Source organism: Lepidochelys kempii, chromosome 13 (genome assembly GCF_965140285.1).
Source record: "Lepidochelys kempii isolate rLepKem1 chromosome 13, rLepKem1.hap1, whole genome shotgun sequence".
NCBI classification, from domain to species: domain Eukaryota; kingdom Metazoa; phylum Chordata; order Testudines; family Cheloniidae; genus Lepidochelys; species Lepidochelys kempii.
In genome coordinates, this window is record NC_136392.1 from 19032325 (window position 1) to 19046522 (window position 14198).

At 39.1% G+C, this 14198-nt stretch overlaps 1 protein-coding gene across 5 annotated transcripts in view; it reads right to left on the bottom strand.

Moving 5' to 3' along the window:
- EYA2 (EYA transcriptional coactivator and phosphatase 2) overlaps nucleotides 1–12387 on the bottom strand; it is a 154983-nt gene extending 142596 nt beyond the window's left edge. For 2 of the 5 annotated variants that reach the window (XM_078848177.1, XM_073309535.2), the window contains exon 1: nucleotides 12010–12164. The gene's annotated coding sequence lies outside the window, so the exon portion shown is untranslated. Of the gene's footprint in view, nucleotides 1–11129; nucleotides 11182–11435; nucleotides 11611–12009; nucleotides 12165–12242 lie in introns of those variants that run through there. The other 3 variants (XM_073309539.2, XM_073309540.2, XM_073309538.2) reach the window with 3 other exon arrangements.
- Between the last annotated feature and the right edge of the window lie 1811 nt (nucleotides 12388–14198).

Consider the following 14198-nt stretch of genomic DNA (forward strand, 5'->3'; position numbering starts at 1 on the left):
TTTTTCTTCAGTTAGTTTACTTAGTGCGTGACAGCACTTTGCGAATAGTCAATGTCACTGTTTCATCAGAATAGTCACCAGAAAAGCTTCTTCCTTGCTGAAAAGGCCTTTAAACAGCAGCAGTGGAGCAGGAAAAGCCTCATAAAATTGTAGAGTGAAATCTTGGCCTCGTTGACTTCAACAGCAAAATTTGACTTCATCAGTAATGTCGTGGGTTTTTGTTTTTTAAAATGTCGTCACGGTGTACTGTTTAAAGCATGCTTTATCAAAGTGGATATTTTTGAAATTAAAGTGAACTTAATATTTAAAAAATTTTCTTTAGATATGTAATATTAGTGGGTTTTGCCATTTTTATTAGGAATATAAACTTCCACAGCATCTACTTAATTCCTAATATAGTTGGCTTAATGCAGTGATTTTGAGTTAGCGGACTATGTAAAAAGGGGTCCGTGAAAGGTTGTTGTTGTTACCATAGAACAGTGGTTTTCAACCTGTGGTCCACAGACCCTGGGGAGTCCAGAGACTATGTCTAAGATTTCCAAGAGGGTCTGCACCTCCATTCCAGAATTTTTGGCGTATGCAAATGAAAAAAGGTTGAAAACCACTGGCTTAATGCAGCACTTCTAATCAAAGGACTTCACATACATTAAAGTTCACAGTACCACCAGTTATGCCCGTTTCTCATACTGGCAACAGACACAATGAGTCTAAGAGACTTGCCCAAGGCCACAGAGGGAGTTAGAGTTAGAGCCAGCTAACTGTGTGCTGTGTGTGCTCCAACACACATCCATAGCGAACAACGGACCAAGTCTCATTTCACTGCATCAGACTTCAGTTACACAACAACATTGACTTTTGTGTTTATCATTCTTCTATTCTCTGATTCAAAGGGGAGGGAGGGGGATTTGTATAGTTGACTACGAAGCATGTGTGCAAACATCTTTCTGTATTCCATAGTCACTTGCCTCGGAAAAGCTGTGCAGCTGGAAGTACAACCTTAGCACAGATGTAAAACTGAGACAGGGAACATTTGTGGCCATTTAAAATCCCATGGCACTTCTCACAAGAGTGGGAGCAATAGCCCCTTAATCCTGGCTGAATTCCAGTTCAGGTAATTACATTCTATCTACTCAACCACAACCCCCATACAGTTCAAGTCGGACACTATATTTTTTCACTTCCTGGCCTGCAGTACTGTGAAATGTTGCCATGTGCTGTTAAACAGCTATTGCATCTGTGGCTGAATCACAGTAGTGGGTAAAGTAATCTTGATTATATTCAGTTTAAGAGGATTGGAATCCTTAGGAATGAAATAGTTAAAGAAATTAATTTATGATACTGCCCAGTAGTGCTGGTAAACTTAAGGTTCTATCAATGGTTTAAATTGTACACTGTTTTCCTAGGGTTTATAACTTACTTGTAAAAATTTGATCTACCCAAAGTCTGGCATGAAAGCAGATTTATTTTTATATCAATAAAATATTTTACACAGAAATCATTTTGTTCTATTAGGCTATTTTTTTCCAATCAAAGTATATTAGACTGCTTTCATGGTGTTTTTGTTTTCTTTTGTTTTTTTAAAATAAAGAGAAATCAAATATGACCTAGTGAATAGCCCACAGTGCTCTGGTTATTCTCAAGAATTGCAACCAAAAATTAAAATTCTGGAGGTACTGAACTGAGTTAAACATCTTAAACCCCCCCCCAAAAAAACCAGCAAGTACTTGACACAAACACCCTAGACAGTAAACATTTTAAGGCATGGGACATCTCGTTCTCTTTTGTGAAGGGCTGTGTACACTCTCAACACTATCTGAATGTCCATGTGTTTTTACTCTGCGAACCTGAACTTGCTCCTTAACCCAGAAAGAACTGAAGGTTTTTATAATATATACAGTATCTAAAAGCTTCTCTGTCATTAGGAAAGTTACGTAAAAGTCCTGAAATCCCACAACATAACCCTCTCAACAAAAATAAAACTTTATAATTCTTTTCTGCTCACATCTCTCCTCTGCATCTGTGAGACCTGGACACCATACACATGACATATCAAACAGCTAGGCTTTCCATATGCAGCCTCTGTGCACCATTATGGGGATTCGCAGGCAGGACAAAATTACCAACCTGGAGGTTCTCCAAAAGTCAAATGCCATAAGCATCAAGGCCATGATGATAAAAGCCCAATTACACTGGGTTGGACACATCATTAGGATGCCTGAATATTGACTCCCCTTCTGTGGAGAATTGGCACAAGGACAGTGGAATCAAGGCCACCCCAGAAAGTGCTACAAGGACAGCATCAAACCCAGCACACACTGTGGTGCATTAAAACCAAATGATCTTGAGAAGGCTGCATTAAATAGATCAGCATGACAACACACAGCTTTTCAAACCTTTGAAGAGGACAGAAATAATAGATTGTTAGCTGCAAGGGAAAAGCATCATACTACTGGTATAGCTACCAAGGTGCTCACCAATGATTGTCTGCCCCATCTGCTCACAAGCATGCATGTCACGCCTTGGACTTCAGAGTCACTCCAGAATCCACAAAAAGAGAGAGCATGAAAACTTCATTTTGTCGAACCGACTGACCATACACACACACACATAGAGGATCTACAATACATTTACACAACAGACTATAAAGGTTCCTATGGCCTAGAAGTGAGTCATTCCCCCCGCCCCTTTTCTTAACTAGAAAACGGAATACTCCCTCACAGGCACACAGCCATACCTATGTACCCAAAAGGATTAAATCAAAGGTGATGCTCCTGCTCTAACACACTGCTGTGGGTTAGCATTATAAGGTGAGGTTACTTACACTATCACCAGTGGAGCTATGATACTTACAGGCAAAGCATGTCAATGAATGATAAGGAGCTCATTTCAGCCCTCCATCACCTTTGGATTTGCTGGCTTTTGTTAGCTTGTGTAAAATGAACTTTACAGAGTCAAGAATAATGTGCCCGTTTCTGTGCATTTTGTATTGGTGACGCTGTCCCTCCTTGTAAGTTTACACGATGCGGCTTAAGTCAATAGGTGTTTTGTGCACAATGACTGCAGCATAAGACTAATACAATTACTTTTTGCAGTGAGTGCAAAAGGTTTAAGGATGCTCCAAAAAAAGGGCCCAATCCTGCTCTGACTAAAGTAAATAGCAAAAGTCTCTTACTGCGCTGGGAACAGCATCGGGCCCAAACGCTTCCTACATTTGTCCAAACTTAAGTACTATATGGGAGAAGATGCATGTAAAATAAATTGTATACACTAAGCCCCAGACGTCAGCACTGACTTCCAACCCTATGCCTAGCTCAATGCCTCCAAGCATTTTAACGGTGCTTTCGTTTCATTAAAAAAAAATTTACAGAATAGTTTTGTTTCATTTTCAGTAAGCATGTCAAGATTTTGCCTGCTGCATTCCTAAGGAGTCTTCAAGGATTTAGAATTAAACCTTTTAAAGTTTTAAACTAACTCTCTCTCTCTGTATTTTATTTATTTATATATATAATCAAATGCAAAGGGGGAGGGTCACACAACTGGCTAGATAACTTAGCTCAGTTCTGAATTTAAATCTATTGCAAATTATTTAAGGGGAAAATATAATAAAGGCAAAGAATGGGTTACATAAAAATGCTGCTCAGAAAAGAACTTTCAGAACTGTTTCACAATCTTGTGGAAACCATTGATGGGTGTGTTTGAGTGGTGCAGACACTTGTGAATAACACACAAGCCCCCATAATTGCTTTGCTTACTCAACTAAAAATCCCGCTCTCCCCCCGCCCCCCTCCACCAATGCCTGCTCCACTTTCCCCTTGTTGGTTCTGTTTCTTGTGGGTGCTTGAGTAATACTAGAGGCATTTCCAGTCTTAAAGGCATTTGCTGAGTTTAAGAAATTCTCCCCATCTCCCCTCCCCTTTCCTACTCTGGTTAACTTCTCTGTGGAGTCCACTGTATTCAGCAAGGAGTCTTTATAGTATGGCATCTTAGACTCAGCCAGTAACAACATCACTTTCATTCTCCATTCACTAGGCTGTCCACCTTCTCAAAACTAAGGATCATCAAACAGTTTACAATAAAAGGCTGCAAGTCAAAACCTGTTCTCATGTGCCCTGAAACAGTTTAAAAGTACCAATTTTCCTACAAGTGTTCGTATGACTAAAAATGGGCAAGCAGTCCTCTGGATCATAATTATAAGGGTTCATATGAGTACACAGCAGGGAGCCAAGACCTGTCTTATAGGAATCTCTATGCAGACTGTGGAACTCTGTCCACAGAATGACTGCTCTAAGCCAAAGTTCATTATAACCAGCTTTGTAATATGCATGTTCTGATGCACTGAACACAACCATGCAATAGAATGAAAATTTTGAAGTAAGTGATGTTTGAATGAAGTCAAGTTCAGGTCTCATCATTTTCCTTTCCCAGAAAAAACAAACTTGAGACAAAAAGCTTCCAAAATTGGCATGATGAAACACCCACTAACATTTCATGCTGTGCTCAGGCACAGGAACAGTACACAAAGAAATGTCAGGTTTGTAACCAAATATTTTAACCCCCCGTTTTCTTAAAGGCAAACCAATTCTGTATATACTAGGAATGGACTGTCTAACATCCACAAACTGGCTTCCAGTCAGTCAGTCTCCGTCTTTCAATGGAATAGTCATTTCACCTGCTTTTAGAATGCCTAACCTTGAAACCATATCCAGGGTTTTCACTGCAATTAGCTCCATTTTCAGGCTTTGTATTCCGCTCTGGCATTAACAAACACACAACACCCCAACAAAACACACACTCCACTTCCACCACCACCAGTCAACAAACAGGCACAAATTTCACAATAGCTGAGGTCATTCCCTTTTAGCAATTAGAGTTTGTGGGAGAGCATTGTTAGTGGTTTTAACTTAGGTTTCTGCAATTGCAGTTATGCTTATTTATGCATTTAGAGCATATGATCTAATACACTTAGGTTTAACTACTTTACTCTTTTGACATTCTTTCCAAATTATAAAAGGATTCCTGGGGTTTTCACTCCTTTGGTAAAGAAACAAAATTGCTGTCCAATAACTTCTTCAAAATACAGGGAGGGTAGTTTTTGAAAATAATTCAGGGGAAAACCATAGACATACAGACTCAGATATATAAGCATGGTTCTCAGGAGTCCCCATTCTCCACCAACCTGAATGAATCCTTCGTATTTCTAGAAAAGAAAGTAGTAGCAATATTCTGTGATTACTTTGAGTGTGTATAATAGTTTCTTAATCGGTAACTTTTTAGAAAGAGATGCATTCAGACTTTCACTTTTTCTGAAACGCAACAGCCCTTTTATGCTAAATTTTCTCATCTTCAAGGTGCTTTCCAAATTATGGGCCCAATTCTGCAAGTCCTCAAACAGGGAAAACTCCCGGAGAAGTCAGTGAAAATATTGCCGTAACAAGACAGCAGGATTTGGACTTATTATTCAATGTTCTGTGCACTGTTTACAGTCACTTTATAATGTAGTTCCTTCTGTAACAATTAAAATGTAGCATAGCTCAGTTTGGCCCTGATCCTGTCTCACTGTAGTCAAAAGCAAAACTCCCATTGATTCCAGTGGTATAAAACTAGGCCATTTGACCCCAATTCAACAAAGATAATTCTATGGGACAACCCAGGTTCTCTTTGTAACATTAGGGCTCTTATTCATTTAATTTTTAAAAACATCCTACATAAATTTAACTGTCAGAGTTTTACTTTTACTCCCACTAACTATAATCTTGATTGCCCAGAGCCACTTTTGAGATGTGGGCTTTTTGTTATGAAAAATAAAAACTACAATGCATCAGTCTGTAGGTTGTAAAGTAATATTCATTAGTCTCTCAGTTACAGTCCTCTATTTGTCCTTGCTGAGGAAGAAACAGAGTCTAATGTTTTTTTAAAATTCAAACTAAAAAAGGGCATAAAACATTCCCCTTTCCTCGGAGATAAAAAAAAATAGAGCTTGGGTGGTGAGGGAATTAAGTGACAATTTAAGTGAGAACTGGAAAACTGGGATTCCAAGTAGTTCCTTTGAACACTATGTGTATCTTACTGTGTCTGTGCATTTCTTTTGACTGGCACATTCATAAACAAATCACAATATTTTTCTGAATGTTTTAAGAAATTGCCTTTTCTGTTTTGATCCTGCAAGTCACTTAATCGTGTTTATAATGTACCTGACTATTCTGAATATTTCAATCCAGCACACAAGTTCGAGCATGCCTCCAACCCTGAACAAGTATGCCCACCAAGCCCCAAATAACCTTCATAACAAGACAAAAAAGACCACTTCTGCTACTGTATTGTGGATCCTAAAGCTTCTCTTTTGTTTAAAAAACAAAAAACCAACAACAGCTGTTAGGTGAAAACAGAGATAGTCGAACAACAGGTTCACAGACTACACAATGTGTTGTGTCTAAGAACAAAAGTTTTGTACATCTCAAGCTTATGGTCCTACATCTTCACATTTCTGTAAGATACCATAAATTAGTGTTAAGCTCTACATAGCGGGTGACATAACCAGGTATTACCTGCCTCACCCAAACCTATTACTTTTTCTGTTATTTTTTGGTTCTCCATTTTTTTTAAACCTGCCTTTCCTAACCATTCTCGGACTACATGAATCATCCATAAAATAAAAAACTAGTTTAACATGCTTCACATTAAACTTTACCAGAACTCTGAAGCAGACTTACGGCTTTCTGCAGAGCCTCTGCACATGAATGGAAGATACACTATTTGAATGCAATATGTTTAGTAAGTTTATGGTGATAAAATGGGATGGAAGAGACCATTGAAGATGTCATCTGTATTTCTCAGCTAACAAAAAAAAAAAAAAAAAAAACACCTCTCATATCTCTAGCATTCCACACATGCTATTAAACAGAAATAATTCCTTCTGTGCTAACAAACCATAGACAGGTTTCAGAGTAGTAGCCGTGTTAGTCTGTATTTGCAAAAAGAAAAGGAGTACTTAGAGACTAGCACCTTAGAGACTAGCAAATTTATTTGAGCATAAGCTTTCGTGAGCTATAGCTCACTTCATCGGACCATATATAGTATGACTCAGTAACATAGCTGTTAAATAAACTTGTTTAGATGCTGCTACTCAGTACAAGGAGTTAAGCAGTTACACATTAGATAATTTAGATGGGAAGGGTGATAATCCTGTAGGTGTTTTTTCCCCATTAATTGATACACCATTAGGCTGAGTATTTTTAAATAAGGCATAAAGATACATAACTAAAGCCAGAGTATAATACAGTGGATGAACCAGAGGTCTGATTATTTAAAATGAAAGAAGATGCAGTATGTGTGGCAGTAGATAGAATCCTTTGCCATGATATTTTAGATCTGATTGTTCTCTCATTCTGCTTTTACATCAGTGTAATTTCAGTAGAATTACTTGTGAATTTACAGTAGCCTATCAGAGAGGAGAATCAGACCTTTCTTATTAACCTTAGGTCTAATCAGTGAAAAAAGTTATTTTGCAACCATATGAAGGAAAATTTCCCTTTTTCCTTTAACAAACCACAGCGCCATCAGGTCCTCTGACAAGCGGCAGCTTCTCTGAGCCCCAAGTGACACACACTGGTCACCGAGCTGCAGTTATTTGCCACCTAACTGAGGGGTTTATCCTCACCTGATTAAAGCAGGGTGTTTGTTAAACACCATTACACAAGTTAAAACAATGCCTCATCTTCTTTATTTATAGATCTTAACTCGGTTAAGTTGCCATCACCAATTGTTTTCTGATTGGACCTTTCAGCCAATAACTCCAACAAACAAAAAGCATCTAATAAGGACGGTCTTTCTGTCATTATGGAGGAGGAGGAAAAAAAGGGGATTTTTCTGTTAACTGTTCAGGGATTGCTTAGCTCTATGTCCTATTCTTACTAGGGTGAGCAGTATGTGAAGAGATTTGTTGGACTAGCTCAATCACTACTTTTTCTAAAAACACATTTAAAGTCAAAACACTGAATAGTGATTGTGCATCTAATTTGTTTATGGTCTACATGTGCTAGTTTCACAGTTCCAGTTTTAGATACGCTGTATATTTGGCACATGTTCCTCTGTATTTTTTCTTCCTGCCTTTGTTGCCGTGAAATTTAATGAGAGGTACCAGATTAACAACCCTGGAGACTGACATCCTACATTTACCCACAAAATATAGGCAATGCCAAAACAAGTTTTCCCTACAAAGCCTACCTGACCCGCAGGGAACATTTATTTTTGATTGTCATATTTGAAAACAAGATTCTTTGATTAGGTCAAACACACTATGAACAGAATTTGAATTTGCAACTTAATTTAACCATTTGACCTTAACAGTAAATCCACTCAGGCAAAATTAATTACAAACTATTTTCCTGGTATTTTTGAAAATATCTTTCTATTTTCACTTAGCTTTTAAGTGTTTTTTGACTGCACAAAAAATCCTAACAGTCATTTCAACATATTAAGTATAACAACCTGTGAATTTACTGCAGGAGTTTACTGCAAAGATTAATTAGTCTTCAACACTGTTCTAGTTGGTTACTCCAGCCGAAGACACCTTAAAAACATCTGGCTATTGCAAAGTGTGGCAGAGAGGAAACTAATTTCACTGAAGAGAATTATAACCAATTTCAGATTAACTGTTGTACTACTGCATGAAAAATAGCTGAAAGGTAGCAGAAAATTATGGAAATCTGTTTAATAGATCTCTGTTGAAAGTTCGTTTGTTTATAAATACGTACACAGGTCCTTCAAACAGGCACATACTTTTTAAGCACGAGTAGTCCCATTGACTACAGTGGGACTACTCAAGCTTAAAGTTAAGAAAGTCCATCAGTGTTTGCAGGAATGATATCTATATTAAGCTATTTAATCTTTACCAAAAACTAAAGCGTCAATCACTTATCGAAGCACAATGCAATTGCATTTAGCATGCCCTAAATGACAATATTCTCAATGTCCCTTGTTTCCAGTGTGTATGTCTGAGTTTAACATGTCTGTATAATAGTAGTGTGTCTACACATGTATTGTAGCTTTGTATAGATTCTTAGAGTCCCTCTTCAACAACTAACATTTTATTCCTCCTAAATGAAGCTCTTATAATGAAATTTAAAATTGCAAAGGTTGTGAGATATTTTAAACAGTAGCACATTTAGATAATTTCAACCAAATTATGATATTATTAGCAAGTCATGGGGATCAAGTCTCATTGCAATATTTTAAAACAAAATGGTGGTGAGGGGGAATACAAACTAATGATAAAGTTTAATGGAGAAATATATTACCTGCTGTTCATTCAAATAAATTTGATGCCACATAAATTTTTCCTTAACAATTTGATTTTCATTAAATTTATGACTCAACATGGAATCACGAAGGACACATTTGGCAGTATATTTTTAAATATTTTGTTTTCTGAACAGAGATTAGTTTGTTTTAAAAAAACAATTATCAGCATTATTGGCTTTTATATGCCACTTCAAGTGAATTTTAATTGTGAATTTTAAGAAATTACATTGGAACATATCCAAGGCTATAAATACTTATAACTTTGTAGGACAACCATAATGAAGTCTCTCATATTCACGTTTACAATATTATAGGACCAATCATGCCATCAGTTTTTAAGCAGAAATGGAAATGAATGGAGTTATCTTTAAAAACTGATGGTGCAAGATAGCCTGTCCTGTGTTTTTTAAATCTAAAAGCATCCTGAAAGGAGCTAAGATGTTAGTTTGGAAATAAACAGGTTAAATATCTGCCATCATCTTGGGATCAGCATGCAGGAATGTTCCAATACATATGAATTACAATGTCACATGAAAATAGAAGCACTCAATGTATTTGGAAACTAAGAATAACAAAATCCTCCATGAAAAGCGTTCCAGAGGAGGAAAATTCTCAGTAAACCAGCAAATTCTATTAAGTCTAAACAATAAACTATTCCTGCTAGTTACATTAGGAGCGTTAAGGGATGTGCATGTCTGATACTATACTGAACAAAACGGTTGCTAATAAATTAGATGTAGACCAATAAAAGTTTGATTAACCATATGTATTTCAACAATTAAAATTTCATCCAAGAAGAGTGTATCATTAAATGAATAGATTACATTTGAAATATGGCAGTTGTATACCTGAAATAATTTCCTTTAGAGGCATTCTCTGACTCAAACATTAAATAAACTTTGAGCGTTACCTTTAGTGTGATTTATACACTTAATTTTTCCCCCTATGTTCACTGTGAACAAAATTTTGTATTAATTAATTTTAAGTCTATATTTAAGTTACTCAAATAGTTGTGGTTTGTAAATAAACTTGTTTTAAACTAGTTAAATGACTTGCACAGAGTTTTTTAAAACTACATCAACTAATTTAGATTGACTCAATATATAAAACTTTAAAACTTATGCTCCAGTCAAACTATTACATAACATGAATATTACTACTGCACTTAAAAAAACATTGCAGAATTGATGACAGTGTTTTCGCAAAGCAGTTTTCTGACATTTTTAAGGTTACCTTTTTTGGCACTAAGGTATTCGCTTAGGTATCAAACCTAAGCTAACATTTTACATCCTCAGATTTCATGGTGAAATTTCATTTTCCAATGACTTTATTTTAATATTCTTGTCTCCCTTCACACTTTCTAAGAAGCAGGCTGAAGTGTCTCAGAAACAACTTATTTCAGATTTAAGGCTCCCTAACTATGGTATTTACAGCAATACAAACACAAGGCAATTTATTAGCACTTTGCTTTAAATTAAATATATGCCAATTAAACCAAAATAATGCAATTAATTTATAGGATACAAAATGGCCAAGTGGAAATATAAATAGAAGTCTTAACCATTATTATGAACAACTAACTGTACACTTTTCATTTCCACTCTAAAGCACATCAAATTGCTCTTTACTGAGGGAAAAAATCTCTATTTTTTGCATATTACTAAATTTTACTGTCTGTCCATACACACACACACACACACTTTTCCCACATGGTTCAAAGCTATTACCGTTTAGGGTAAATCATGCCACCATCGATTTAAAGCAAATAACAATTACTCCATGTGTTAACATAACAGAAAACTGAGAAAGCAGAATCAATAGTCACCTACCCAGAATGGCAGGAGGCTTAAAATTAATTCAATAAATCCACTCTCCTGCTTCTATCCCCACGAGCTAACTAGCGTCACTAAAGAAGATTTTACCCACAAAGAACTCCCTCCTACTCTTATCAACATTGTTTAAACCCCCTACTCAGGCTAGTAGATGCACCCTCTGTGTCTTTTTCAAATTGCTCCAGAAACAATACTAAAGCGAGGGGGCGGGGGACTGAAAAAAACACAGCATAATTTAAAGCTAATGAGTTTGGGGGTTTTTTTAACTGCTTAATCAGTGTAAAATGACAAAGATTCTCCTACCAGTCCCTGCTCTCCACTCCACACACAGTGCACCTCGCTGGGGTGGGCAAGGGAAGAGAGAAATTTTGGAGAGACCCAGGCACGCTGCGATAACGTCTCGGAGTTTAGAAAGTGGGGGAAAGAGTTTTTCTCGAGCTCTGCTGCTGCTCGGAAAAAGGAGCGTGTGTCATTACAAAGCGGCCAAGTGAGTGACAGTTTCCTCTTCCTTCCCTGCGATGGGGCAGGTGGAGGGGCACTTGGGCTGGGGGATGCACTAGGCTCCCCCTCCCCAGCCCCCCAAGAAACAGAAGGCAGCCGCAGCATGGGGAGGACCGGAGCCGGGTATTTCATCTCAGCGCCCAAACCCTGTGCAAAGGGCTGCACGTTTCCTTTCAGCTTGGAGCTCTCAGGCAGCCGCCCGGCTGAAATCCCCACTCCCCAGACAAGGGCGTGGGGACCGGTGCCTAAAGCATCCCTCGCTTCTCCCCGCCCCTCGCGGGCAAGGGCCAGTGTCCAAAGCACCCCCAGGTGCCCCTCTGCGTGCCCAGCGGGGCCAGCGCCCCGACTGCGCTGGCAGGGAAGGGGTCGCACTCACCACCGGCTGCGGAAGGCGCTCGCCCCGGGGCTCTCCGCTCCCTGTCCCCGCAGCGCCCGCGAGGGGAGGGAGGCTGGGGCAGCTGCTGCGCGGCTGGGAAGTCTGGAGCCGGTGTAAGAGCAGGCTCTGCCGGGCTTCCCAAGGCGCCCTCCAAACTCCTGACACAGCCCCAGTGAGCATGTGCGGAGTGAGTGCGCACATGCCCGCTGGGGAGGTGAAGCCTCTGCCCTTACCTCGCCCCTTGCCAGGAGTCCGATCGCGAGCCCGGAGCCCGGGGCTGCTGGAAGGGCAGGTGCTGGACAGCGGGGTCGCCGCGCGAGTAGGGAATGGCAGAATTCCGGTCTGCGATGCTGGAGCAAGGAGGAGGGGGGATCCCTACAGCGAAGTCAACGTTGGGGCCAGGCTTAATAAAGCAGCCCCCACCCCCCACCCCCAGAAAAAAAAAATCATGAGATGGGCTTGAAAAATCACCGGAGTTTAAAAAGCCAAAGCCATTTATTTTAATTTGCCTTCTAGCTCTGAGCCTGCAGGGCGCACTAAGGTCCCATTTTCAAGCTCTTCTCCTCAAACGCGAGGGCTAGAAAGTTGAGGGAGAGAATTCTGAGATGGTCCTGGAACCACTTGTCTCCAGAAGCGGAGGTCAGAGGTAAAACACCAGTTACTGCGAAACCTCGCCATAAAATCATCAGGATTGGCAACAGAGATGTTCATGGTGCCTTCACTTCAAGATTTCATAGGGCGAGATGCATGGGGGTTGTTCCAAGTACTTCACGATCCAAGTACATTGTGTAAATAAATCTGCTAATAGGTATATGTTTCACTCTCAATTGTCTTTCAGATTATTCTGAGTTCCTCTTTTATTTATTACCCTCTTTGATTTCTCTTTAATTGGTGCTGGTAGTTGTTTAGCCTGTTTTCCCCTTCTTCTGAATTTATAATGCTTCTTTTGCTGTTATCAAATCTGCCTCCTATTATGACATTTTAATTGTTTTGCTGAAGAAGTACCTTTATAAAATGTGAAAGAATTCATAACAAAAGCCAATAAATGGTTTCAATAATTTGGTAAGGTGTAATAGAATAGTATGCTTTTGTCTGTATTATTAAGAGAAATACGTAGCTATAAAATGGTATAAGTATACATTTAAATATAAAATGTAAAAAAAAAAATTGATGCTGTAACTGATTTAAAGTGGGAAGACGGTTTCCACTCCAGTAAAACAATTGTTTTGTGGTAGTTTCCGTTTATACACATTGCTTCGCAGACTGGTGACTTAGAGTGCTAGGGCCTGATCCTGCAAACGCTTACGTGAGTAAGGTGACTAACCTGTGTTGTCCCGTTGAGCTCATCGATGCACAGGGAGCAGAGCATTTCACAAAGCAGGTGGTGCATGTGCCGCCCCAAGCAGCCTCCTCAGATTCTGCAGTTCCTCTGCCAGGAGACCCATCATGTACACACAGACTAGCTTGATAGATGAGCCACACATATACAAATAGAAACACTCAGATATGTCCCATATATACAGAAAAAGACACATGAGATTCAGAGATACATTCTGATCCTCTCAGTATATACACCTTACTGAATCATACATATCTCCCCACTCCTCCCCCAACCATATATGTACAAGTGCATACTCTGTATATCCACTTCTTTCACATCCACCCCACGTTCTCACACACACAATCCATCCATGCACATTAATACACTCATGGATTTAACTCAAACTTTTGACAATGGAACAAAAACATCATTGCAACTAGACAGCTGGTTTTACTATCAAAATCCCTTGGATCAGCCTGACTGCAAAGTATTCCAACATTTCAAAGGAAATCCAGAGTCCAGCATCAGCTTGGAGCTGGAAAAATTCCTAATATGAACTGCCTTCTATAGCCCCACAAAACCAAAACTCAGTTGTTACTCTCCTTCCTCTCCATAAGTTCATTCACAGCACTAACCCACCATGGGTTTGCTGCAGTTCTGAATTTGTGTCACTCTCACATGTCATATTAACCTAAATCACTAGCCTGGACTACCACTTCTCTGATTCTCTTCACCTACATTTCTGACCCAGTGCTGATCCACATGCTATCCATAAGTAACCATGTCCTTCATGAATAGTCTCTGCAACTTTCCCTCCTTCCTCCAATAACCTAATTGCCCTGTTAGCAGGACTCCTTACCAAGCAGGT